The sequence below is a fragment of the Acanthopagrus latus genome, chromosome 19 (assembly GCF_904848185.1).
Source record: "Acanthopagrus latus isolate v.2019 chromosome 19, fAcaLat1.1, whole genome shotgun sequence".
In the NCBI taxonomy this organism is placed as follows: domain Eukaryota; kingdom Metazoa; phylum Chordata; class Actinopteri; order Spariformes; family Sparidae; genus Acanthopagrus; species Acanthopagrus latus.
This window is the reverse complement of record NC_051057.1, coordinates 22,280,607-22,305,824: the sequence shown is the minus strand read 5'-3', so window position 1 is coordinate 22,305,824 and position 25,218 is coordinate 22,280,607. Positions and strand designations below refer to the sequence as shown.

At 43.6% G+C, this 25,218-nt stretch overlaps 1 long non-coding RNA gene across 1 annotated transcript; it reads left to right on the top strand.

Annotated features, from left to right (window-relative positions):
* Positions 1 to 15,663: 15,663 nt before the first annotated feature.
* Positions 15,664 to 24,571, top strand: LOC119008295. The gene is made up of 3 exons (XR_005071385.1): positions 15,664 to 15,881; positions 16,941 to 18,112; positions 24,400 to 24,571. It is a non-coding gene; the product is annotated as an uncharacterized LOC119008295 (long non-coding RNA).
* The last annotated feature ends 647 nt before the right edge of the window (positions 24,572 to 25,218 follow it).

Here is a 25,218-nt window from a genome sequence, read left to right as displayed (position 1 = left end):
CATTTGATCCGCGGCGAGGTTTCGAAACAGTTTATCTCCCGAGCCTTGTGTAATTTACAGAGCTTTGATTACTGGAATTGGGAGGACACGGGCTGCCACTGGGAGCCTGATGCCTGCCTCCAACTCACTCGAGGGCCGAAGTCAGACTTTTCACCTCCGCTGACTGAATGCTCATTTGACTGTCGGTTGTTTCGCGGTGCAGCCGGAGAGTCTGCGGACGGACACCCCTTGTTTTTCATTCAGTCGGACTTCTTGTGACGCTGGAGTTCTGCAATTTCTGAGATTTTTTGTGAGTCAGAAGTCGAAGCTTTCCTTCAAATTCACCCGGTTTTACAAATGTTTTATCATCTTTCTGCACGATCTTCTTCCATTTTAATATTAATACAATTACAGAAGTAGCTAATGTAGACTGAATGACATGATGGTTTTTTTTGACGAACGCAGCCTAATTTTCAATTGTTCACTTAACCTTTTAATGCTAAACATCTCCGGGACTCGTTTGCTTTAATTAAGTAGCTCAACCAAACAAGACGAATGAAGTGGAGGCCAAGTGGAGTGTGAGATTAGCATTTTCCTGATGTCAGATCGGTGAGTGTGTGACTGATGAAAGTAGCATCGCGGAAAATATAAAAGGCTTAATTTACCTTGTGAGCTGTGACATCACCTCCAGCCTTCCATCTTTTTCTACCCAGCCTTCAGTTTCACCTGTGAGATGCACCTTTAGTTAAATATCAGCCTTCATTTGAGAATTTAATGTATAAAACTTGATATTTTTGCAGCTTTTCTCCCCTCTCTCCTACCTCGAAGCCATATATCTCATCTGTATCCTCAGCGGGTCATCGCAGTAATCTGTTTTTAACTCACCCGTCGTCATCGTCACCTTCGCTGCAGTCACCTGCCCCCCTGCTCACCGGTTACCCACCGTGTCCACGCTCCGCTGCTCCTTCAGTTTCATTTCATCCTCGCAGCCTCAGCAGCTTTATTGATATCTGCCAACCTGACATCATTATTTATCTCCTGTGCAGCAGCAGCAGAATCAACACTTTTTTCTGATCCTACCAAGGTTTTGTGTGTGTGTGTGTGTGTGTGTGTGTGTGTGTGTGTGTGATCTCTAACACTTTGAGGTGATTTCAACGCCTCCTAATTGCACCTATAGAATAATGTAGCTTAATGGGCTCAGCCATAGATGCTAACAAGGCTTTAATATGAGCCCTGTCACCTCGTGATAGTACGTCGGGCTGATTTATGCTCTCAGCGTTGGTGAGCAGGCTTCTATTTTTTTTTTTTTTCAGCCCAGTGCCTGTTGATTACGCCATATCTTCCACATGAAAGGGATAAATGACAAGCGGACCGTGTGTCTTTTATAAAAGCAGCTTCCTGTATGCTCGTTTAATGAACATCTCTCCCCATCCCCGATGATTAATGAGCTCTGAAGGAGATGGCTAATAGGTTTGCTGTCGGTTGCTCCCGGAGATGCAGACCCGTGAAATAATCTGGGAGATAATTCAGCGGCGTGCAGAATTAAAGTGTTTAAAGGTGGAATTGTTTAAGAAGCATTTAAATCTCGTCTCGCCTTAAACTAGCCCCAGTTACAGTTTTTTTTGTTTTTAGAGTTTTAAGGTCCCTCTGGGTTGATTGCAGTGGATTCAGATCACCTGTGTGCAGGTTATGGAGACTGGCTGCTAATTAATGAGGGAAAGCAGCTCCAGGCTTTCACCTCCCAGCCAATCAGGGTGTAGCGACGCCTTTCTCTGAAGGCTTAAGAGAGGAAGGAACGGTACCCACATCAGTCTGATTCTGTGCCACCAGGTTGTCAGCCAAAGACTCTGATCTGTTTAGACGATCCTATTGAGATTTCTATGCTGTCCTTGTTCTTTCTAGTTGAGGGAAACCGTTTGCAATCCAGCAACTTTTTTTTTTGCCCAACAGAAGTCCCCGTTCAACTTGGATACCTGCATCAGAGTCGTGGCTTATTTGTGCTTATAAACTGGCTTACAGCGATTACACGTGTGAAAATGAAAGAATAACAAATGTGCAAATGGCAGGAGTACATGTGAAAACGATGGGAATACACATGTGAAAACTATGGGAATATATCTGTAAAGACAACGGGAATATACATGTGAAAACAACAGGATTACACACGTGAAAACGATGGGATTACATCTGTGAAAATGACGGGAATACATGTGGAACCAGGAATTTACACACCAAAACATTAAAAAAAATAGAAGTCGCTGTCTTAAAAACACTGAAATGCCTCTTTAAGACACTGGTGCACGACTCAAATGTACCATAAAGGCAGCAGCAGCAGCAATGTTGTCTGAGATTTGTCTCCTCTACAAGCCTCTGACTTTTTTTTCCCTGCTGCAGCTCGTATACCTGCAGCAGCGTGATCTGTCTACAGGTGCCTGTTGAAACACAGGCCTTGTAATGATTTGGTTACACAACCCAGTGGGACCGGAGCAGCGTGGCAGCTCCAGGATCAGCCTTTTGTTTCACACAGCAACACGCAGCGTGATCTGGGAATTGTAGTGGGAGGTTGTCACTATCGTTCCCTTTGTTCTAATTTGGAGAACGTGACGAGCTTTTGTTTATTGGTCCAGCGTGTGAAGCAGCGACAAACGGTTACTACCAACAGTACTTTTCCAACCAGACTCCATTGATAAAATCCTGGATTAAGGGAAGATAACGCGCATTTTACTTCTTCATCATTATGAGATGAAAGCTTTGATATTCCTTTTTCGGAAAACAGACTTTATGCAACACTGCAAAACCAATTTAACTGGAAGTCATAACCAGGAGGAAGCAAGCAGCAGCAATCATAAACCCTTATGAACACGAGATGAAGTCAGGATGCATGAATATGATGCGCAACTACTGAAAATTGCCCCTCGGCAGTGCAACAAGGGAAATTTTCTACGTTGCGTTGCTAAAAGGTAATTTAGTCGAAATAAACTGGGAACTGTTATTGTTGAAAGAGGCACCATTACCTCCTTTCAATCATATGATCTTGCAATGCTGTCAACTATGTAGAAAATAATGGTTTTTATAGGCTACATAAAATTGCTCCCTCCTCTGCAAGCTTTGAAATCTCTTCTCCTCTCTCACGTGTCGGTTGAAAGAGAGGTGAATTTTCAAGAAGTTGCCATGCCAGCTGCCTTTATTCAGGTAATTAATGCTTTCACTTTCTGCTGATGAGCTCCCTCGGTCACATGCGGGAGGCCATTGTGAAGGAAAGCTCTCTGTGCACAAAAACAAAACACGCTGCCAGTTACATTAGTTTCTCTCCCGTTTCAGGTTCTGTTCCCCCTTTTTATTTCCTCTTCCTGCTGTCTGAATGTGCAGCGCTCAAATGTGGTTTTTTTATTTATTTATTTTTTAGACCTTTCCTCCCTTCAGAGAATAAATAAATAAATATTCTGTGCATATTGTTTATCAAATGAGCACCAGCTGAGCTATATAAAGCCAACACCACTCTGGGAAAAAAAACTGTCATTATATGAGTTACAAGACCGGATCAGAGGATGCATCTGAGTATCCGACCTGACCCTGAAAGAACAGAGCAACTTACATTGTTTTTACTGCTGCAAGATTGCAAAATTTGGGGTAAATAGCAAGAAAAGGGGCTTTAGCTTTTGATTGACATCTATGTAGCAGTGACACATTAGCTGAAAACTGTGAGTTATACCCTTCAAAACACGAACACTGGACCTGAAGCCAATACAATAACTTCCATTAAGACCTGACCTGGATTATTATCTTATACTGTGGCTTTGATTCGATTGTGTCAGACTGATTATGTATTTCTGGGTGGATGTCAATGTCACCCCGGTTCCAGGGAGAGAATGTTTATACACCAAGTCATTGGATCCTATGTTCCCAACGTCCTACTGTATGTTCCCCGTGGTCCTACATTACCTCGTTCCTATGCTCACAGGGTCCAATGGTTGAATAGACCTATGTTCAAAGAAGTTCAAAGATCCAAGTTCTCCAGGTCCTATTTACCCAGGTTCTTAAGTTACCAGGCTTCCCAGGGTCCTAAGTAACCAGGGCTCCATGTTCCTCAGTACCCATCTTCTTAAGTTCCAAGGGTCCTATGTTTGCATAGTCTTATGTTCCCTGGGTCCGGAGAAACCAGGGTACTCTGTCCCTATGGTCTTAAGTAACCAGGGTCCTAAGGAACAAATGTCCTATTTTCCTAGGTATGTATCTTCTCAAGGTCCTATGTTCCCAGGGACCGGAGAAACAAGGGCACCAAGTGTGCATTGTCCTAAGTAACCTGGGCCCCATGTGCCAAGGTACCTATCTTCTCAAGATCCTAAGTTACAATGGTCCTATTCTACTAAGGTCCTATGTTCACATGATCCTAAGCAACCAGGGTCCAGATAAACCACGGTCCTAAGTTCCCAGCGTCCTATCTTCCCAGGGTCCTAAGTAACAAATGTCCTATTATCCTTGGTACTTATCTTCTGAAGATCCTAAGTTACAATGGTCAAGGTTCCCAGGGTCCTATGTTTTCATGGCCCTATGTTCCCAGGGTCTGGAGAAACCAGGGTGCTTGTCTTCTGTTTGCATGGTCCCAAGTAACCAGTGTCCTATGTTTTGGATGATCCTCAGTAACCAGGGCCCCATGTGCCGAGGTACCCAACTTCTCAAGATCTTAAGTGACAATGGACCTATTTTCCCAAGGTCCTATGATGGCATGATCGTATGTAACCAGGGTCCAGAGAAACCATGGTCCTAAGTTCCCAGCATCCTAAATTAAGAAACTATGTTTATAGGGTCCTAAGAAACCAGCATACTATGTTCCCAGAGTTGCAGAATCCGATAATGGAGCAGTCAATAAAAGTGAGCAAACCAATTGAAGTGTTATCATGTTAAAAAAAAGAGTTAATCTGTCATCGTGAGAGATAATAGACTAAGTTGTAAAAAGCCTTGAACAAAAACATTCCTGTTATTGTCACATCCCACAGTAAGTAATCCAATAACACTTCTACTCTGTTTTTATTGTTTTCAAAGTGAAACTATTACTGAAATGGGGGCAAATATGTCTCACCCAATCTAATATGTGTCAAACTTAAACCCACTGTCATATTTTACTATGTTAGTTTTACTGAGGCAGTTGAGGAGCACAGCCAGAAAAAAAAAAAACACCTTCTCTGCCCAAAAATGTGTTTTTAGTGTTGAGCTCAGACAGAGAAAAAACAAGAGGAGCTGCAGACCGTCAGTTTAAATGTGCATTTAAAAAGCGAAGAGAGCTACATTTAGAGAGCTGGAACATTTTTCCTGGGGTTTTAAAATTTGCCCCCCAGACGATAAAGGGATAACAAGCAATGTCTGACCAAGCAGCGATGGAAGGGCAGGATTTTGATCATACGAGCGAGGGAGGATTTCTGATTTAAAAACAATGTGCCCTGCAGGAGCGGCGGCATGATAAACTCTGAATCGATTGTGACACGATTATGCTGTTTATTTGCATTTAGATAGTTTTATCTGCTCTGTGAAGTTGATTCTGACACGTTCGGGTTGTCTCCCCCAGTAGGAACATTAAAGGACGTTTCTACATCTCAAGGATTTTTATGCAAGGATTATGCAGAGATATAATGCAGGTGCTGTAGGGTTTACCAAACAGGTGGATGGTGCTCAAGGAAAATTAAAGACCAAACTCTGAGCCATTGGCAGCCATTAGAGGTGAGCTTTTAACAAGATAACACGCTCGCTCAGATCAATGCTGCTAAGATAGCGAAGGTGTCATTGCCTCGCCGCTAACAACAACGAGCCGGGTCGCTTCAAAAACAGCCAAACAACGGCTCCCGCTGAGGCAGCCGCAGAGGGCTAAGTGATATGATCATGCAAAAACATCAGCTATACGATCCCCTCCTGGAAAAACAAGCCCATTTATCTGCCTCGTTTCTACTCCCCCTCACCTCGGGGTTCGTCCCTCTCTTCTGCCTCATTAATGATGTCAAAGTATGGATAACAGTGTGATTATTCCTGCCCGGGCCAGACTGCACTTTAGCGCCTGGATGTGTCATATCTTAAATGACTCCTGATTGCAGGGATTTAGCCTGAAGGGGACTAAAAGCACATCGCCCGTGCGTTTTTTTATTATCATGTCAGGGAAGAGGGAGGAAGAAAGGCCCCCATGCTATTCATCAGGGGCATGCAGACAAAGCGTATTTAACCACAAAAGAGGGGAGAGAGGATCCAGGCAAATAAGGACAGGGCAAAAATGTTCTCCCGCCTTGACAGACTTAAGTAGCCTATTACATGATGGCGAGGCTTTCATCTATTACTTCAAGGAGGTAGAGAAGATAATCACCACTGTTATTCCCCCATCTGATGTGCCCCAAGCCACCTATTACCCCGTGGCCTGCAGCACTCTCTGATGAATACAGAGAGAGGGGGAGCTCTCTGGCAAAAATCCTCACTCAATGAAAAGAAAGATGTGTTTGTTGTCTGCGAGAGTCTTCGTCAGGAGAGCAAAGATATAACATTAAATATGACAGCGGGAGCCACGCAGCTGTCACCTGGAATCTCGCGAAACACCTACGGACTGCCTCATCATCCTCTGTCATCACTTACTCACCTGCGTGGATGACAATTAGGTTAACGAGAGTGAGGCCCGTCCTCGTCGTCGTCCAGCCACGCCGTTTGTCCCCTATCTCCCGCTCCAGCCTCGTTCCAAAGACATTGAGATATGGGAGAGGGATCATTTATTGGGTCATTAGTTCTACTAATCAGCTCTCTAATTACAGCCCATTACAGTTGGGTGTCTGATGTATCTCCTCTCCCCAGGACCTTGGACATGATGCACTCTGACACTTTGTCTCCCACAAACAAGCAGCTGCCCTGCGGCTGAACATCGGAGGCGTTAACCTCTGGATGAGGTCTGTTTTTAGACAAATGAATGTCAGCATGCCTTCACACCCAGCATGTTCAGAGCAGTGTTATTCCTTTACGGCACAGAGATTGTCCATCGGAGTAAACGTTGCACTGAAATAATCTCACTAGACATCTGAAAATGCAAATCGTCTTTCAAGTGAACTGTGGGAATGTTTATGGTGCGCAGGCGACGTGTTAAACCAGAAAACCTTTTTGCATGTCCTGGCACATTTACTTTATGCGAATCACTTCAAGCTTCATTCTGTGTGGAAAAATCTCAACTCAGAGCAGACGACCAGTGTTGATGTACAGCGATGTCTACTGAAGTTATCGTGCTAACAGTCATGTTGTACCACAAAGAGACGATAGTAAAATACCCCCTGTAGCTTCAGCTGGGGGTTATAAAAGTGGCGAGTTTTGCTGCTTAGTCAAACAAAATAAACTCACAACGTCAAGAAAGGAAATATTTTCGCACCTTTTTTTTTTTTTTTTTTGCACTTCATGCCTCTCCGGTCCCTGGAGTCATAGTCTGGATCACAGCTACTGTAAATCGCCTCCATACTTCATCCCCTGTCTCCAAACTGAGCTCTAACAGTCTGGGGAAACTGTGTTCAGTCCCCATATGGTGTCCCACCGTGTTCACTCGGAGCCTCCCGTTAGCTAACAGGGACACTTAGCTCCACGGCTAACAGAGCTACATGCTAACGGCTAGCTAGCCTGTTGTTTTGGAGCAACTTTTGTATTCACTACATTTATTAATAAACACACATACATTTTTTTTGAAAGGGAATATATTGTATTTTTGACTCTTTCTGTATTATTATTTTATTGTGGGTTTCACAGGATCTTTATAGCAGATGCTATTTGCAACATCCGTCTCTTGAAGGGCTTTTTTGAAAACACAACATTAAAAAATTGTGATTTAAAATAAGGCATTAAATGTTCATACATTTAAGGACATATTTAAAAGTAAAATGGTGCCTGTCAACAGATTTAACTTCACAACAGCAGTAAGATCAGCTTCACTCAACAAGCTTCAGCAGTAAACAGATAGTGACAGTAATGACGCTCACAGGGGTCACCGAGGATGTTTTGTCACGTTTACTTAAATGAATCATCTCTGAATGGCTGAAAAAAACACAACCGAATGAACAAAATTTGTAGTTAAATGCACTGACATTGTCATGCTGCTTTTTAAATGATTGTGCCCTTCAGGGAACCTTTATTTGATCATTTCTCTGCAAATGCAGCACTGAAAATAGCAACTAGTTGCACAAAAGGCCTGTTCATTCGCTTCCAGATCCCAAAGTGGCCCTTTGATCGGCCCGAAGGCCTTTTTCAAGAACCTTTTCATTTTCAACCGCAAAACCTCAGAAAGTCTTCATTCGCCCTGTGAGAACATAACACAATCCCAGAATGCAAGGTATTATGGGTATAAGGAGGCTTGACACCTGAAAGGTGAGAGCACATTTCCTGTCCCAGCTCTGAGGGGCTTTGGTAGAAACTGGCCTGACAATCATCTTTAAAACCCCTTCTTCTTAAAAGTGACTCTCATCCGAAGAATTCCACTTTAACTTTCACTTTCAAAGGACTTGGATCCAGCTCTCATGAATTACGACTTTGACCACGTGTTGGAGTTACGGCGTGATGCTGATTAATGAGGACTTGTTCTCGGCAGCAGATTTGTAGATGAGGAGATTCTGGAGACGATCAACACGTTCACCGACCGACAGAGTTTGGGAGTTGTGGCAAACAGAGCAGATAAATCCATCAGACTTAACGAAGTTCGGAGCAGTGGGATTAATCCGATTGCTCTCGGCGACCCCCTGCTGACTAAATCTACAACCTGGTGGGGATGACAGGTGATCAAAACTCTGTCCAATAGAAGAGGTTCATGCGAGTGGGTGAAACTTTTGTTTTGAAGTTCAGACTCACCTGTAATGGAACAAACTGTGGTTCAGTTTAGGCAACAGACATTTTAAAGTTAAAGCTACAGAAAGATCGCGGTTCTGGTTAAATGTTCATACATTTGTTGTGTCTCATGCTTCAAGTCTTAAACAGGCATAAAAATCTGAAATCGGATATTTATGTTGGGTTTATTTTCTTTTTCAGAGATCCTTTATTGATTTGTTTTGGTGGAGGGTTAACTCTGGACGGATTTGGGAAACTGAACTTTGTAACCAACTGAATTTTTATCTTTTGTTGAACTCTGTAAACTTTACTTTTGGTGCTTATTATCTGAACTTCCGACCCAAACCTACAAAAAAAAAACAAACAAAAAAACCCCACAAAGTCGAGCTTGTGACCGGAGGGTCGTTGGTTCAAACCCCCGGACCGGCAGGATGTAAATCTGGGTTGGAAAGTGAACGGCAGCCCCTGCTCCTCCCTTATTACCACCACTGAGGTGCCGTTGAGCAAGGCCTTTAACTCTGAGGCCAACAGATCAGACTGTGGTTGGACTGAGTGTGAATGTGGAGGATACATACTTACTGCCTTCATGTTAGCTAGCTGGTGTTAGCAACGTTAGCTACAACAACCACTTGATGGGCAGAAGAGCAGCAGTGCAGTAACATGAATGCAACAGAAAAGAACGAAATGCATTTATTGGCACAATGTTATCAATGACATGGATTAAATATATGATTTTGACCTTGAAACGTTTTCCCCACAGAGTCAAAAACACACCAGACGTTCAGTTTTGGACACCAGAGAAGCAGTTTGATGACTAAAGCGTCAACTAATGATCATTTTCAATAGTCGGTTAAGTTTCATAATCTGTCATTTCCTCAGTCAATTGATTACTTGTCCGTAAAATGTCAGAACAAAGTCCAAGACGACGTCTGAAAATCTCTTGATATTCAGTTTACTGTCACAGAGGAGGAAAAGAAAGTAGAAAATACTCAAATTAAACAAATCAAAATATCAAAACGATGAATTTAGCAGATCAGCTGTAACTCATCCGTCTTGCATTTTGCATCGTGGATGATAAAACTTCTCGTTTTATTTGAAGCCTACATACTTTATTACCTCTTTGTTGAGTTTAAAAACTAAAATAACTATATATTGTACAGACGTGAGACGTGTGATGAGACTGGAGAACAGTTGGAAGGTCATCTCGCAGAGACAGATTGTTCGACCGTTTTTGTTTTTTTTTCCTTTTGTTCATTGTCTTTCTCGACGCAGCGTGAGGTTACGCAGCAGATGGTGCGGCTTCCTACAACAATTCAATATAGGAATAATAAATAGGATAATGTGGTTTTTGTATACGCACTGCATACAAAAACATGCACATATTGTATTTTATATTTTAACTTCATGTGACACTGCTGCACTCGTCCGTGTGTCCAGAGAGAGAGAGGCAGCGAGCAGATGGGTTCTAGGTGAGCGGCTGCGACTCGGCGGCTGACAGACACTCTTATCGTCGCCGCCATCCCTTATTACAATTAGAGGAGGATACTCAACAATGTCAATATAATTAATTCAATTATTAAAAAGCCCGCGGCACACTCGAAAGGATATGAAAATGACAATGACAACACGCAGAACGAGGAGCTGTGCTGCACACACGGCGCCGCCGTCGCCGCCGCTCCGGGCTGTTTTGTCTTTTTAAATCCGGTGATATTTTGAAAGTTTCCCACAGGTTGATTGTTTTTCTAAATGCCAGGAGAGAAGTCGTCTCAGGGGAGGCACGCAGCCGAGGAAGAGTTCTCACTTTGAATTCATAATTACACGAGCGTGCGGTCGGGCCTTGATCGACGAGCGCCAGTGTTTCCTTAAACTGAAGATTACGGTGTTGGAGCTGATGAGTCGTTCATGAATTTGACATTTCTTTTTTTCAGAGCAGAAACGACTGTTCTTATTGTCTTTCATAAGCCTCTCCGGGTTTATATGTAGATTTCATGTACTGCACAGGTGTCAGATGTTCCCTATGAGCATTAAAGCTCTTCCGTTTAGCTGGATTAAGTGATATAACCAATACGATTTGTCCTCTCTGAGATTTTTGCTGTACAAATGTACAAATGTGGCGCTGAGAATAAATGCTTGTGGTGCAACATTCGTTCACAGGATTTGATATGAAAGGACGTTATTTATGCCGTTGATGCACGGTTGAGCTCGTGCACCCACTTCTGACAGCACAGTGAAGATTTTGGCTGTAAAGGAATACAAATTAATGGCTGTAAATAATTGTGACTCGGGGGGGTTGGTGTGTTTGAGGGGACGCACGTCTTACCTTTAACTCCCGGTGGGTTAATCTGGCCTCTGGCTGCAGCTGTTAAACCTCCGTGGACACTTGGTAACATTGTTCTTCCACCTCCCTATAAATAAACTTTGATGTGAACGTGGGCAGCCTCTAGTGAATGAGAGGAAACATCCCACCCGACTGCCTCCGTGACGTCGTCTCCTCGCAGGAGAGCCTCAGTCGATACGAGACGCCTCGGCTCCCGGAGACGGACGTGGCGGTGACGTGGGTGTTCGGATTCTCAGCTGCGCTCGCTGTAGCGCTCGTATCTCACTTCCAAATCGAGTAATTTACGAAAGGATAACGGGAGCGGTGCCAGGGCACGGCATCAAACGTGTCATTCAACCAGGAAAATAACGAGGGGAAATAGACGGCGCATGGAAGAACGCTCTCATACATATTCAGCATGTTTAGTGAAGATGTGTGTATTGATCAGGCTGCCTGACCTCCTCAATTCCCCCACGGCTCTGTTTGCAGATTATGCTTTGCAATAAGGGCAATCAAAACAAGGCCGCGTTCCTCGAGCAGTGCTTCCTTTTTTTTCTTCCCTGAGGCAAATGAAACTCCCACCAGCTGAACAAAAAGGCCCCTCCACATGCAGCAGCAGCAGCAGCGTTCACCTCCTTTATGTTCGGGGCCCTAATCGACCGGGATGGTGCCAAATCAGGTCGCAGAGAGGGGACGGTGCATTCACTGGGAATACTGGAAAACGATCTCCACACACGGCGAGCTCAGACAAAAGCCTCAAAAACATATTCCACCCCCTCGGTATTCAGATAAGAGAGGATATAATGCTCCAGAAATCACTGTAAACCGAGATGTTTATGTTGCATTATCTGACGGTGAATATGTGCTCGGTGACAAAGGTGGCAATCTCTGATTCATGGGTAATCTGTGCCTGCACCCTCGTCTAAAGGAAGAGCACGGAGAATATCACATTTCAGGGTATTAACACAAAATGCATTCATGGCGCTTTGAATCAAACAAAATCGTTCAAACAAAATCAAGCGCTGCCAGTCGGAAGGTAAACAGTCACGTTTTGATATTCTAACAGTTCTGGGACGTTTGTAGAGCTGTGAGGGGAAGAAGACGGGCCGCCAAACCCGTTTTCACCACAGCCACTTCCTGTAACCTCTAAAAGTAACATTGCATTGTGCTGTTTCTTAATGCTGAATTTACAAGAAGGCTTCAATGAGTCAGAATTTGCAGCAGTTGTTACACAAAGTCGATGAAGTTTCTCCTCATGATACAGCAACTCTTAAAATCCTTATTTTTGTAAGGGAATCCGGCGACTTTGACCACTTCCTTCTCTCTCCAAAGACACAACAGGCTTTTACAGCGATGCAAAATGACAAAAAACACTGCAGTATACTCTACTTAATGCCGGATTTACAAGAAGGCTCTAATGATTCAGAATTTACCGTAGCTGTTTCACAAATTCAATGAAGTTTCTCTTTACGATGCAGCAACTCTTAAAATCCCCGTTTTTCTAAGGGAGTCTGGGAGAAAACCATGAAAAATTCACTATTTGTGATTAAAATGTTTGTTGGTGACGCAGACTGTATGAAGAGTGGTTTCACACTTGACGTTTACTTTAAAAAATTTCCTATAAAGAGTACATGTGAATATAGATGACACACATACAGGAAGAACAGTGTGTATATATAATATATGACCTGTGGACTCACACAGCTTAATTAATCCCACCAGGAGCCGCTGGCCTTGCAGACATACTAAAACATACAGTCACATGTAGACTAAAAAAACTGATGAGCAATAAATAAAACAAGACTTTGATCATCAATTAATGAAACCGTAAAATCACTCAAAGACGAATCACAGAGGGAATAAAAGATGACGAGCGGAGCGGTTAGTTTTACAAGCAGGAAGAAGTTTGTGTCACTCCTGTGATGTCAGAGCGGATTTTAACAACGCTGTCCGGACTGTTTCTGACCAGCAGATGGATCTCTCAATGAAAGACTGATAGAGGCGACAGACGACGACAGGATTGTGAATGATGCTATCGTTGTTGTCTCTGTCACGTCAAAAATGATCAATTCTTCGGTTTTAGAGACGTTTAAGTCCAGGAAATTGGACGCACAGGAGAGGAAGCAAAGGAGAGTCGGTGTGTGGATGATTTCAGCGACGAGGAGAAACGTAATCGGGGCAGAAAGTTTTATTAACAACCATGAAGAAGCGGCAGGATAAGAAACAAAATCAGCTGACGTGTTCGGTCTGTCCGTCCGCCTTTTTAAAAATCTGATTTAAAACGCGCCCAGAAGAGGATAACGAGCGTTTTATAGCTGTGGTTATAGAAGACGAACAGAACAGATTCGATTTAAATATCACACAAATTGTATTTACAGATTTTATGAGCGGAGCCGAAGGAGGTGTGCCAGATCCGATTAGTCCTGCGATCGGATCCTGTTCTGGCAGGGTCTGGCACTAATGAAGCACTAGCCACTCTGAATTAATCCTGTGGGGAAGCAGACGTAAACAAAATGGAGGTTAGCGTGGCGCAACAACTTAAGGTAGTCGTGATATCAAAAGCAAAAGGTTAAACGAGTCCGGATGAGCGAGGAGACTAAGAACAGGTTTTCTTCGTTTTTCAGAGATTTTAAGTTTCTGTCAACAACAGTATGCTAGCTAACGTTAGCCTCAAAGGCTAAGATGTGAAACACCACGCCACCAAGGAAAAGACAAACCAAAAGTGGTTTAATCTTTGAAAATGTCAGCAGGTCACAGGAACAGAAAACAGCCTATGAACTTCGTCCATCCAACCTCCAAAAACGTCTTGAAACAAAAGTATAAACATCATCGATTCAGGAGCTTCTTCAGTCCTCCAACGCTGAAGAGACGACAAATTATTCCCCATCAAATGATCTCTCTCTCTCTGACCACAGTGTGAGTCCAGACTGGATTCAATAAAAGACTCTTTTAAAAGCAAACCTCTGTCTTTTATATCTGACCTCCACTGAATGTCAGGGAGGCTCTTCTTTTTTTTGTTTTTTGGGAACATTTCCCAGACATTGATGAAGAGAACGTGGCGGTGAGTACTTTCTGAGAAAGCCATTCATAGGTTCAACAGAAGAAAGCCGAATCAATGACGTATCGATACCAGACGACACTTAGTAGGTTATTTAGAGATCGCAGGAGAAGGTGACGGTCGTGTTTTCTAGTTGTTCTTTTTGATGTGCCATCTGCAAATGTGTCCTGCTGATGTAGCGATCAGGTTGAATATGTCTGTGATCTGCTCTTTCTATTTAATTTTTCTGATTCAGAAGAGCCTGTCAGACGCAGGAGGGGATTTTTCTTTGTGTCATTTTATTTTCGACATTATATTTTATCATTTTAATGGCAGAAACACTCCGACTTTGTGCCACAGGCGCCTCCAAAATCAACGAAACATCACAAGCTTTAAACATCGCTAGTTCCGTTAGCTCTGTTAGCCAAACACATTGACGCCTATCAGCTGCTAACGGCCAATAGCTTACTCGCTCTCTTCCCGCCCTTTCTACAGTCATCACTCTGTGACATCAGTATTTAATTCAGAGGGATACGCAAATAAGTTGCCTGTTGTCAGTTCGAGCATTTAAGACACGTATTTTATTCGGCTTGAAAATCCAAGAAGACGCGATTTTGTCTAAGTCAGGGGGGTTCAACCGAACTCTCTCCGTGTTTTATTCACACACTCATCATGAGATGAATTCGTCGGTGTTTTAGCAGTCAGTTGTCATCCCGACCCTCTCTGATGGTCACCAGCTCCGAATGGGATTCGAGGACACAATCGAGTGATCTGAGGTTTTCTCCGCGGGGAGGCCGGCCTCTCGCTCGCCACGAGTCCCGGAGGAGCGCAGTGATCTGGAAGGAGCTCAGACTGAAGCTGCGGCACGTCGAGAGGAGGAGGAGGAGGAGGAAGAGGAGGAGGAGGAAGAGGAGGAGGAGGAGGAAGAGGAGGAGGAGGAGGAAGAGGAGGAGGAGGAGGAGGAGGAAGAGGAGGAGGAGGAGGAGGAAGAGGAGGAAGAGGAGGAGGAAGAGGAGGAGGAGGAGGAGGAGGAGGAAGAGGAGGAGGAGGAGGAGGAGGATCGGGCGCCACCGGTGAACTGCTGAGTTTGGACGTCGGCCATCTGAGCTCGTCTGACACGATGGAGACACGAAGACAAAGAGCAGGAACGTCTCCAGCCGGCATGAGATACAGATGAATGAATAAAAGTCTTTATTGTACTTGAAAAATGTTTATATATCATCTTCTCTGTGCAGAAGGAAGAAAGTAAACACAAATAAACAGATATTAAAGTGTGCAGAAGTGGTGTGAAGCCTTTCGTGGCTCAAATTGCATTGTGGGTAATGTAGGCAGCAGGTTTTTTTTTTTAAGTGTGTGATAAAAAAGTGATTTTTCTGGTTCTGTAGAAATATTGATATTGTGTGATTAACGTCTGAGTTCATCTGGTTTCTTTTTCACTAGTCATTGAGTATTGTTTGTTTTGTTGCTATGGTTACAGAGTGTTTCTCTTCTTCCATGCACTCATATTCTTTAGGTTTTTTGCAGCTTTTGAGCATTTTTCTCCCCAAATTCCATTAGACATCATGATAAGATCATAATCTTAAATATATTTGGTCATGATGATACTGTAGCATCACTTGTGTTCGTACTTTTACTTACTTAGAAGAATACAGGAAACACAGTCTGGACCTCCAGAACTCCTCTTTGGTTACAAGATCCTCTCTATTTTTGACATCTCAAGGTTCACAGGTATGTGATGAGTTCATTATTATAACTATTTGATAAGTCATTAATAATTTAAGTAATTTTCCAGCAAAAATACCAAGAACAGTTTTGTGTGTTGTTTTTGGAGGTTTGTCTGACAAAACAAGCCACCTGTGAATGCAACTATTACTTTATTATGACATTTAGACTGTTTATATTATACACAATTTACTGATTATATTTACATACTTTAATTTAAAGTCATGTTTTCCATGGTGTGACTTGTAACAGAGCAGTTTTACAGTTAGCACATTTACTGAAGTAAAGAATAGGAATATTTCCTCCATAACTGTTTAAATGCTTCATCTCATCCCATCTTCCATGACTTGAAGATTCGTTCTGCCGTTCTAGTAAAGTTTTTAAAAATAGGATAATTAGCAGATTTACAGATTAACACTGTTAGACGTCCCGCAGGATGGACGGACGGTTAAAGATCAGATCCCTCAGGATCAAATCGTCCTGCAGAGAACCACGTCCCGCAACACAACAAGGTTACTTGAGCTCTGTAATCCTCCGAGTATCACCTTCATTTATTATTCTAAACAGGCTGTCACTGGAGTATTTAGCACTTCTGATGATGAATAATGGGGTTTTTTTTGGGTTACTAATGTTTCTGTTTAGTCACAGTTGGAAGCAACACAGTAAAAAAAGGGCATTAATATCGTTTTAGGGTTTCATTTCATTTGTTTTTTGTCGGCTGGAGAGTTTCTTTTTTCCTCTCAGCTGTGGAAAAAGCTTCAGAAGTCGTTCCCGGATCGCTGCCACGGATCAAAAAAAGTGCAGCGTGCGTCCCCTCAGGCCGCGGTGGCTTTGTTTTCCTCCCCGTGTTTTCTCTCCTCGCCAGTGTTAAGACGTCTTCTTTGCAGGAAAAAACTCATTGTTCTCTGATGCTCCTGAGACGCTTCACCTCCAGGGTTTTTTTTTTCTTCACGTCATCAGCTTGTATATATCCATGTAAAAACCTCTTCTGGTTTGAGCTCCACTCGGGGGGTTTTTGCATGATGTGTTTGCGTCTAACATCCGTCTCCTGTCTCTCCTTGATAGGGCCGGTCAGGGCGATGGAGCCGTGGCTTACCTGGGTGGATTTCCTTGGATGGCGGCCTAATCATCTGGCCCCCAGTCAGACGCCGGCTGGGCCAAAGCTACGACAGCACAACAGATGGGCCCTCAAAGGACCCACCACATCTGCACTACTACAGGAAAGATGGAGAGGAGGATGAAGGGGTGGAGGGGGGGTAAAAAGAGACAGGAACTAATTCCTCTCATCTTCTGATTTCACGCAAATGAGTGCAAGGGATGTGCATAACGAGCTGGCGCCGGGCTCTGGCGAGGTAAGCGTAGATCTGAGTCATGAAGACGTTTGCTGAGGATGGAGGGGGAACAAACGATGCTCCACTCTCATGCCGAAAGCTCTCAATTAACAACGAGTAACTTTAAATGATTTAAGGGAATAGAGCGGACGGCGGCGCGTTATCACAAACAGCCTTGATGTTGTTTGCTCAGCGCGTCCGGGCCGAAGTTACTCCTCCGTCAACAAAGCGGAACCGAGGCTGTTAAGAAAAGTTCCGCCGACGTTCTGGATAATGAGAGCTCTCCAGAAATTCAAAAGGAGTGAGTGGTAAACTATGAGCGGCGGCGGCTTTGTGTTCCTGAGAGCTGCCGCTTGTCTCGCCGATCAGAAGTCTTCAGACTCTTCCTGCCAGCACAGAATCAACTGGGGATGTTTTTAACAGCGTCGCTGGCGTTCTGAAATACTTTGAAAATACTTTCTGTGCAGACGTAAAAAAAGAAATAACAAGAGGAATAATTATCATCGTCGTCACTGAAGACTTGTCAGCTCCAAGTCGTTTAAGCCTGAAACACACCGGTCATTTCCTGTTCTGATGTTTTGGATCACTGGCATGAGACTAGCGCCACCCGATGTTAAGGAGGCTTATTGCATCTCACGCAAGTGCTGAACGTACATGCGACTGTGGAGCTGACAGCACGTCGAAACGGTTTGTTCAGTGCAACTTTTCTGCTGAACGGGTCAGACGAGAGGCAACACAGTGGTCGGATAAAGGCAGGTGGCTGTTGGTTGGAGTCTGGATGGTGTATGGGGGCCTTTAGATTGGACCTTGTGGATGATTCTGATGCTACAGGCTCTTAACTTCTTATAGACTGTGCAACAACAACAACAACCATCTGAAGTTTACCCTCATCTTAATCCTGGAAATGTATGTGAAGTGTTTTTATCTCAGAGTAAACTCAAAGCTAGCCTGTCAAAGCCTTTGGAGTACAGACATGACTCTGAAACGTTATAAACTGAATTTTTTTAATGCAATATTTTGACCTGAATCTGCCTCTGTTAGCTGGAAAACACAACGTGTCCACATCAAGTTAAAATTTCATAACAATATTACTGAAAACGATCACTTAACACTTGTTTCCCTAATGAAATGGCAAAAAAAAGCCATTTTATGACCTCAAAATAATCTAATGAGGAACATTAAACTCATTAGTGTTCTTTATTTCCACATTTACACTATTATTCTGTGCATATAAAATAGTCAACAAGTGCAAAAATGGGAAAATAGCCTATTCAAAATGCATAAAACTGCATAAACTTGCATAATTTCCATGTTTAGGGCTTTAAAAACTGACATAAACTTTATACTACAGTATGTGAAATCTCATTGGCTACATGATGCATCAATCATCTGGAGGCTGGCGTGTAATTGGCTCAGGAGGGAGGAAGAAGAGAGAGTGGGTGAGCGGCCTGCATCCATTTGCTGTTGGAGGCTTCAGGGCGGGCGTAGGAGCTCCAAATTTGTGCACAAAACTTTATTCACAAAATCAGTTCTTCCTCCTTGTGTGCTGCGATCGTTCTGGAACACGATGCTGTCATAATGACGCTCAGTGTGTGTGTTTTATCCGCCTGCTGATGAAGCTCGTCTCTGGCCGGTCGGCCTCTCCTCCTGCAGACGGATGCAGCTGCTGGCTGTTCAGCGCCACAGTGGGAGTTTCCCGGGGAAGCGGCGCCGCGGGGCGTCTCACCGGGCTGAGCGATTATCACCGCGGATACGCTGAGTCTCCCCGGCGTGTTGACGGCCATTTCTCTCTCCTCTGGTTGCTGACAAACTGAATGCTCGGGTCGCTGCTGTAAGACAAAATTACAGGCTATTTCACTCATGGGCTGCAGATTTTTTTTTTGTTCACGAGGGCCCAGAGGAGACGATCACACAACCAGCACCGCCACATTGAGGAAAATATGTGGAGCGAGCTGCTCTCGCATTCAAAAAACAAAGCCGAGCAGTGATTTGCATATATTAGCCTTTTTATTTTCCTGGGCACACTTGTACATCTGCTCAGAATTAGTCATTATTTTCTCTTCCATAATTTGGCTGCACTAATGTGCAGTAAATCTGGCTGATATCAAAACAAACAGGTCAAAATAAACCCAGCGCAATACTTTAATAAAAAAAACAAAACAAACAAACATGCACACACGATCTCAGCTCGAGGACACTCCAGACTCTCTGTTGTCTGCGGCGTCCGTGTTTGTTTTCATCGCGCGCTATTTTTATGCAGCGGTGACAGTGATGTTCTGAAGATAAAAATCAGAAGTGGCGCCCAAAGGGGAGCATCCAGCAGTGTGGATAGTAACGATGATGGTTATAAGAACCTGGTACACAGCGATGAGAGGGAGCAGATGAGTCACCCAGATGGTAGAGACACTTAAATCGCTCTGTCTGCGAGTCAAAGCCGCCATGCTGGTTCGCTCATGGCTTCCATTTCCTCTGCAACGCCCTTCCTCGTGAACCGATAGTGCCATATCGCTTAGTGTGGAACCCCCCTCTGCGTTGTCCATGATTAGGCATGTTAGCCTGGCAAACAACGCGCTTGATTGCGAATACCTTCTGTGTTTTCTAATTTAGACTCAGCTTGTGGTGTTGCTAAGTTTGTGTGCAAAGAGAGAAGAAAAAAAAAACACTTTTGAAAGGTTAGTGCAGGAAAGCAGATGAGCTGCCGGAGAGCTGAGTTTAATTCCTCTCTGATAACCGGCCACAAAATCAGTCATTAGGCGCCACGTGTGCGTAGCTCCAGCTCCTATTGTCTTTGTCTCATTTAATGCTTGTCACGTGTGAAATGAACTATCAGGCCACCAAGAGCACTTATGATAAAAAATGATGGGGAAAATCCTGAAATATGGCGCTTTATGGGAGCCAGAGCCTACTTTTACAAGGTTAATGAACTCTCACTAACTTTAATAGTCTGTTTTCCGACTCATGCATCTTCATAAAGCGCCCTTCCCCAAAGTCTGCAGGCGAGGGGTGCCATTTCAAACAGCTGTGCCAGGCGTACTCCTGCAAAATGAGAAGAGCCTCATGATGAATCACATCCACCTTCCACTTCCCTCCATTTTTCCATTGTTCACTTCACCTGGCAAGCCGTCAGTGGATTATCTTCATTTCCCTTGATGCCTAGAGGTAAGGGAATGAAGAGAAAGTGCGAAGAGAACAAGGAATTTCTGTAAGTTCCTAATCACCCGGTCCAAAGGAGGTGAAGGTGGGAGGGGGGGAGGCAGGGGAGGTGGCATCCCCAGAGTGGTATTAACGAGCAAGCAGAGCGAGCAGCCAAGGTGAGAGCTGGAGGCCCGCTCGCAGCTCTGCATACGACTTCATGTGAGTGTGTCGCCTGTGTGGGATTAATGAAACTGACTCACATTCTCCGCGTGCTGTTAACCATGGATGGATTATGAGCCCCCATGAAAACACCCAGACTGATACAAAATGACTACAAGGAGGCAGAAAACAACCACAAAGAGGCACAAAAAAGAACCAACCACAAAGAGACACAAAACTATTACAGGGAAACACAAAATAACCAGAAAGAGGCACTAAACAAACAAGCTTTAGACACAAAACAAGCACAAAGACACACAAAACAACCAGAAAGGAGCACTGACAAACCATAAACACACATGAAACGAGAACAAAGAGGCACGAAACAAATACAGAGAGAAACAAAACCATCACAAAAACACACCAACAAAAACAAAAAGACACAAAACAGCCTCAAAGAGACAACAGAAAACAAAGAGGCACAAAACAGCCAAAAAGAGGAAACAAAGCAACCACAAATAGACACAAAACAAACAACCTATAGACACAAAACAACCACAAAGAGACAAAAAACAAAGAGGCACAAAGCAACCACAAAGAGACACAAAACAAACAACCTATAGACACAAAACAACCACAAAGAGACACAAAACAAACAACCTATAGACACAAAATAACCACAAAGACACACAAAACAACCACAAAGAGACACAAAACAAACAACCTATAGACACAAAATAACCACAAAGAGACACAAAACAACCACAAAGAGACAAAACAGCCAAAAAGAGACACAAAACAACCACAAAGAGACAAAACAGCCAAAAAGAGACACAAAACAAACAACTTATAGACACAAAACAGCCACAAAGAGACACAAAACAACCACAAAGAGACACAAAACAACCACAAAGACACACAAAACAACCACAAAGAGACAAAACAGCCAAAAAGAGACACAAAACAAACAACTTATAGACACAAAACAGCCACAAAGAGGCACAAAACAAATACAGAGAGAAACAAAACCATCACAAAAACACACCAACAAAAAGACACAAAACAGCCACAAAGAGACACAAACAACCACATCCAACAAGAAATCTTAACTGTCTCTTAAAACTAAAGCTCACAGACACATTCAATAATCCGTCTATGTGTTAAACTCGTTCCACAAACCTTTATGAGAAGCAGAGTTCGCTCATAAACAAACGCACCTCTGCACACACACACACACACACACACACACACACACGCACACACAGAGAGAAATAACCGGTATTTCAAAACAACACATCCCCGGAGAGGCGAAGCAAAGATTAATCAGGTTATTCTGGGCTCCACCGTACAGCGATGGATACGGGAAAGGACTCGAGAGCTGGCAGGCTGCTCTGCTCTTATTGCTGCTACCCTTTCCGTCGCCTGACACCCAAATAAGCAGTGACACCGGGTGACATTTAAAACACTTGTGACAGCGACAACATTTCAAATGCTGCGACTCTGAGAGGAGAGACGGGATCTCAGGTTAGTGAGCTGGATGCAGGAGAGGGTGGCAAAAACTTGTGGCGATGCAGTTGATCTACATTTTGGAAGGTCCTGGAAAACAATACCTGCAGGGCTTCATGAATAAAGCTGAAAGGAAATGAGACTATTTAAGGTGTCACTTTGTATTAAGGTGGTATTTTACTGTAGGGCGCAGGTAGACCACCAACCGCGGGTACAATTACACGTGTCGAGAATGACAAATTTAATTGTAGCCCCCTTTTTTTTATGTACATGTGCTGCTGAGGTGAAGGAGAGATGTTTGAAATCCCCCCACACACCCACCTGAACTCGAGCAGAACAGAATCCAAATCACATTTTCTGATGAGGAAGAAGAATAAAACTCCCCCTTTTTTAGCGAAACATTTTCTCCGGGCTCATTTCTTGCAACATGCTCTTTATTTCCGCCCTTGAACCACATCTGAAATAATAATTTAAAAAGGATTCCTGCGATGTGAGACACGACTACGACTTCACATTCAGACTGAACTGTGTCACATTTTTCTATTTACTAAAAATACTCTCCACTCCTCAGTGTCAACATGTCTCATGCCTGTATTTTTTATTATTTTTTATTTTTTTACATCGCAAGACATGCCACATGGAATCTGTATATATTTTTCACGGCTTGTTTTTAGCACACGCTGATGTCAAATTGCCCCAGTTTAACAAAAGGATGAACTGACAGAGTAAGTAAGCGCTGCAGGAGTGTGACTGCAAGATATTGTGGTGGTGGCGAGCTGATTTTCAGATCAATATTATATCAGAAAATTTGAGTGTTTCCGAGTTGTTTGAGCCGCGTCAAGGTCGAACTAAAACCGTTAAAGGGGAGTATTCAGATCCTTCACTTTCACTGTTGAGACGTTTCACTACAGAACCGTAATTTGGCAGCCTCGTGGTTTGAAAATTAAAACTCAGGCGATCGCAAAAATTGGCGAAATTTATCCTCTGGGGAGCACGAATGTCTGCGCCAAATTTAACGCCAATCCATCTTATAGTTGTTGACATATTTCAGTCTGCGTGGACCGACTGACAGATGTTATAGTTGCTAAATCATCACAAAGTTTTCATTAACTATCAATTATTTCATATTTTTATTAACCGTAGTTATTGAAACTGTTATTCATGCATTCATGATTCGTTGATTTAGATGATTTCACTTCCTTGCTCTCTGGTGTTAGTTAGAAATCTCTCTCCCTCTTGTGTTTTTGTTGTTTTAAGAATCGATTTCAAGGTGTTGAAACTTTAAACAGCCCTGAAAAGCTGAAGAGTTATCCAGCAGATCTTTTCACCGCTCTGCGCTCCCTCCTCGGACGTTTCTTCTCTTGTTGTTCCAGATCTACGAATGTTGGGATCTGTTCTTTGGGCCGACCTGCCTGAGGAGTGTCACATTTAAAATCCCTTCTAAAAATGGCCTTTGAGTGATTGTATCCGCAAGTGCTTTACAGAATAAATCGTATTATGATTGTTAATAACTGAGCTGAGTGAGGAGTTAACAGTAGCAGACAAACATCTGGACTTGATTTGGGTGAACAGGAGGACTCCAGCCGTCCTCATCCTGCTGCTCGCTCAGTCGCTGCTCTGAGTTAAATAACCTGCCACAAACCTCCAAAAAAAAAAGGGAGGGGGGAAGAACTGCAGGCTTGCATGTGGTCTCTGAAGATAAAAAGGCAAAAGGAAGAAAGGGGAGGCGGGGGTGAGGAGGTCTGGCATTTATTTTTAAATCTTTAGAAGGGGGAAAATACTCCTCCCCTCCGTCCTGCCACCACCTCCCTCCGCTACACCCACCCGAATTAAAATAATCCACTTTTTCCTTCGCGGCGACTTGAGTATTTACAGAGGGTCTCCATGATACTTGACCACATGACGCACTAACAGATTTTTTCTCCTCCCTCCCTCCCGTCTGAGACGCAGCTGTTTCAAGTCCCATTACAATTCACGTTTTTTAAAAAGGAAGGCGATTAAAGCGTCAACATCCCCGCTTTTCTCCCACTGACATCTTTAATGAGAAACATATTTCACCCGAGCAGAAATGCCCTTCTTCCTTCTACTTCTTTTTTTTTTTTTCCCCTCCACTTTCTGCTGATTGCATTTAAATGGATCCCATGAAGCGAGGGGGGGGGGATAAAGGATTCAAATTTGTTTTTTTAAGACTACTTTGTCACATGACGCAGGTTATTCAATTTCACACACACACATGCGTCGCCCATATTGAGCATATGTTTGATTTTATGACATCCTCCGCCATTTCTCCCTGCAAACATTATTGCATCAGGGTTTATGGGCTTTCCAAGGCAAACAACGCTGTCACTCCTGATCATATCCTCTGATTTATACCGTTTCTAACTCCACCGTAGTGCCGGCGCTGATCGTCGCCTCTCGCTCAAGACCTCATCTGTCTCAAGGTTTCTTCAATGACATCTTAAAAATCCCCTCGACAGAAGTGGAATAAAACAGAGGCAGAGATGGAGAGATGGCGAGCGAGGAATAAAGGAACGGCGAGGCGGGAGAGAGGCGAAGTGCAAACTAGGAGTTAAGAGCGGTAACCAGGGAGAGGCTGGCGGGGGAGGCCGGGGGTGAAATTGAGAAGCAGGAGATGGAGAGAAAGAAACTCGGCGATACTCACTTCATCATGTTCGGCGTGTGTGTGTGTTTGTTTGTGACCTTCAGGTTTTTCTACACACCTTTGTGCACCTGCTATTGTTATTCCTGCGCCGGCCAACGACGGCAACGACAACGAAGGCGATGGGAGAGAGGTTTGAAGGAGTGTCGGCGTTTCTGGAGGAATGATCCTGCACCCACATGCTGTCAGGCTCGTGATCAATGAGGTCGGCCCTCAAAGTTTCTCCGCGGTTCATCAGATCAGCCGTAACACCCGGGACGCCTCCTGAGCCTGCGCACGCATGTGGAAAAGATCCAGCAGGTTTGAACATGAGAAAACTGCAGAACTGGAACTTGAACCCGACTCAGGACTCGATCAGACTTGATTTTAAGACTCGTTTTGGATTACTTGAGACTTGCATGGAAATTTCCCAGACGTGCCCCTCTTTTAAATTAAGTTGCCTTCAAGGATTTGTGCACTGACTTAATTTAGACTTGTCTCTTGACTTGGAGTTGTCCTCAGGGACTTGATACTTGTTTTGAGAAGAGTCTTGAGAATTGATTTACAAGAACTG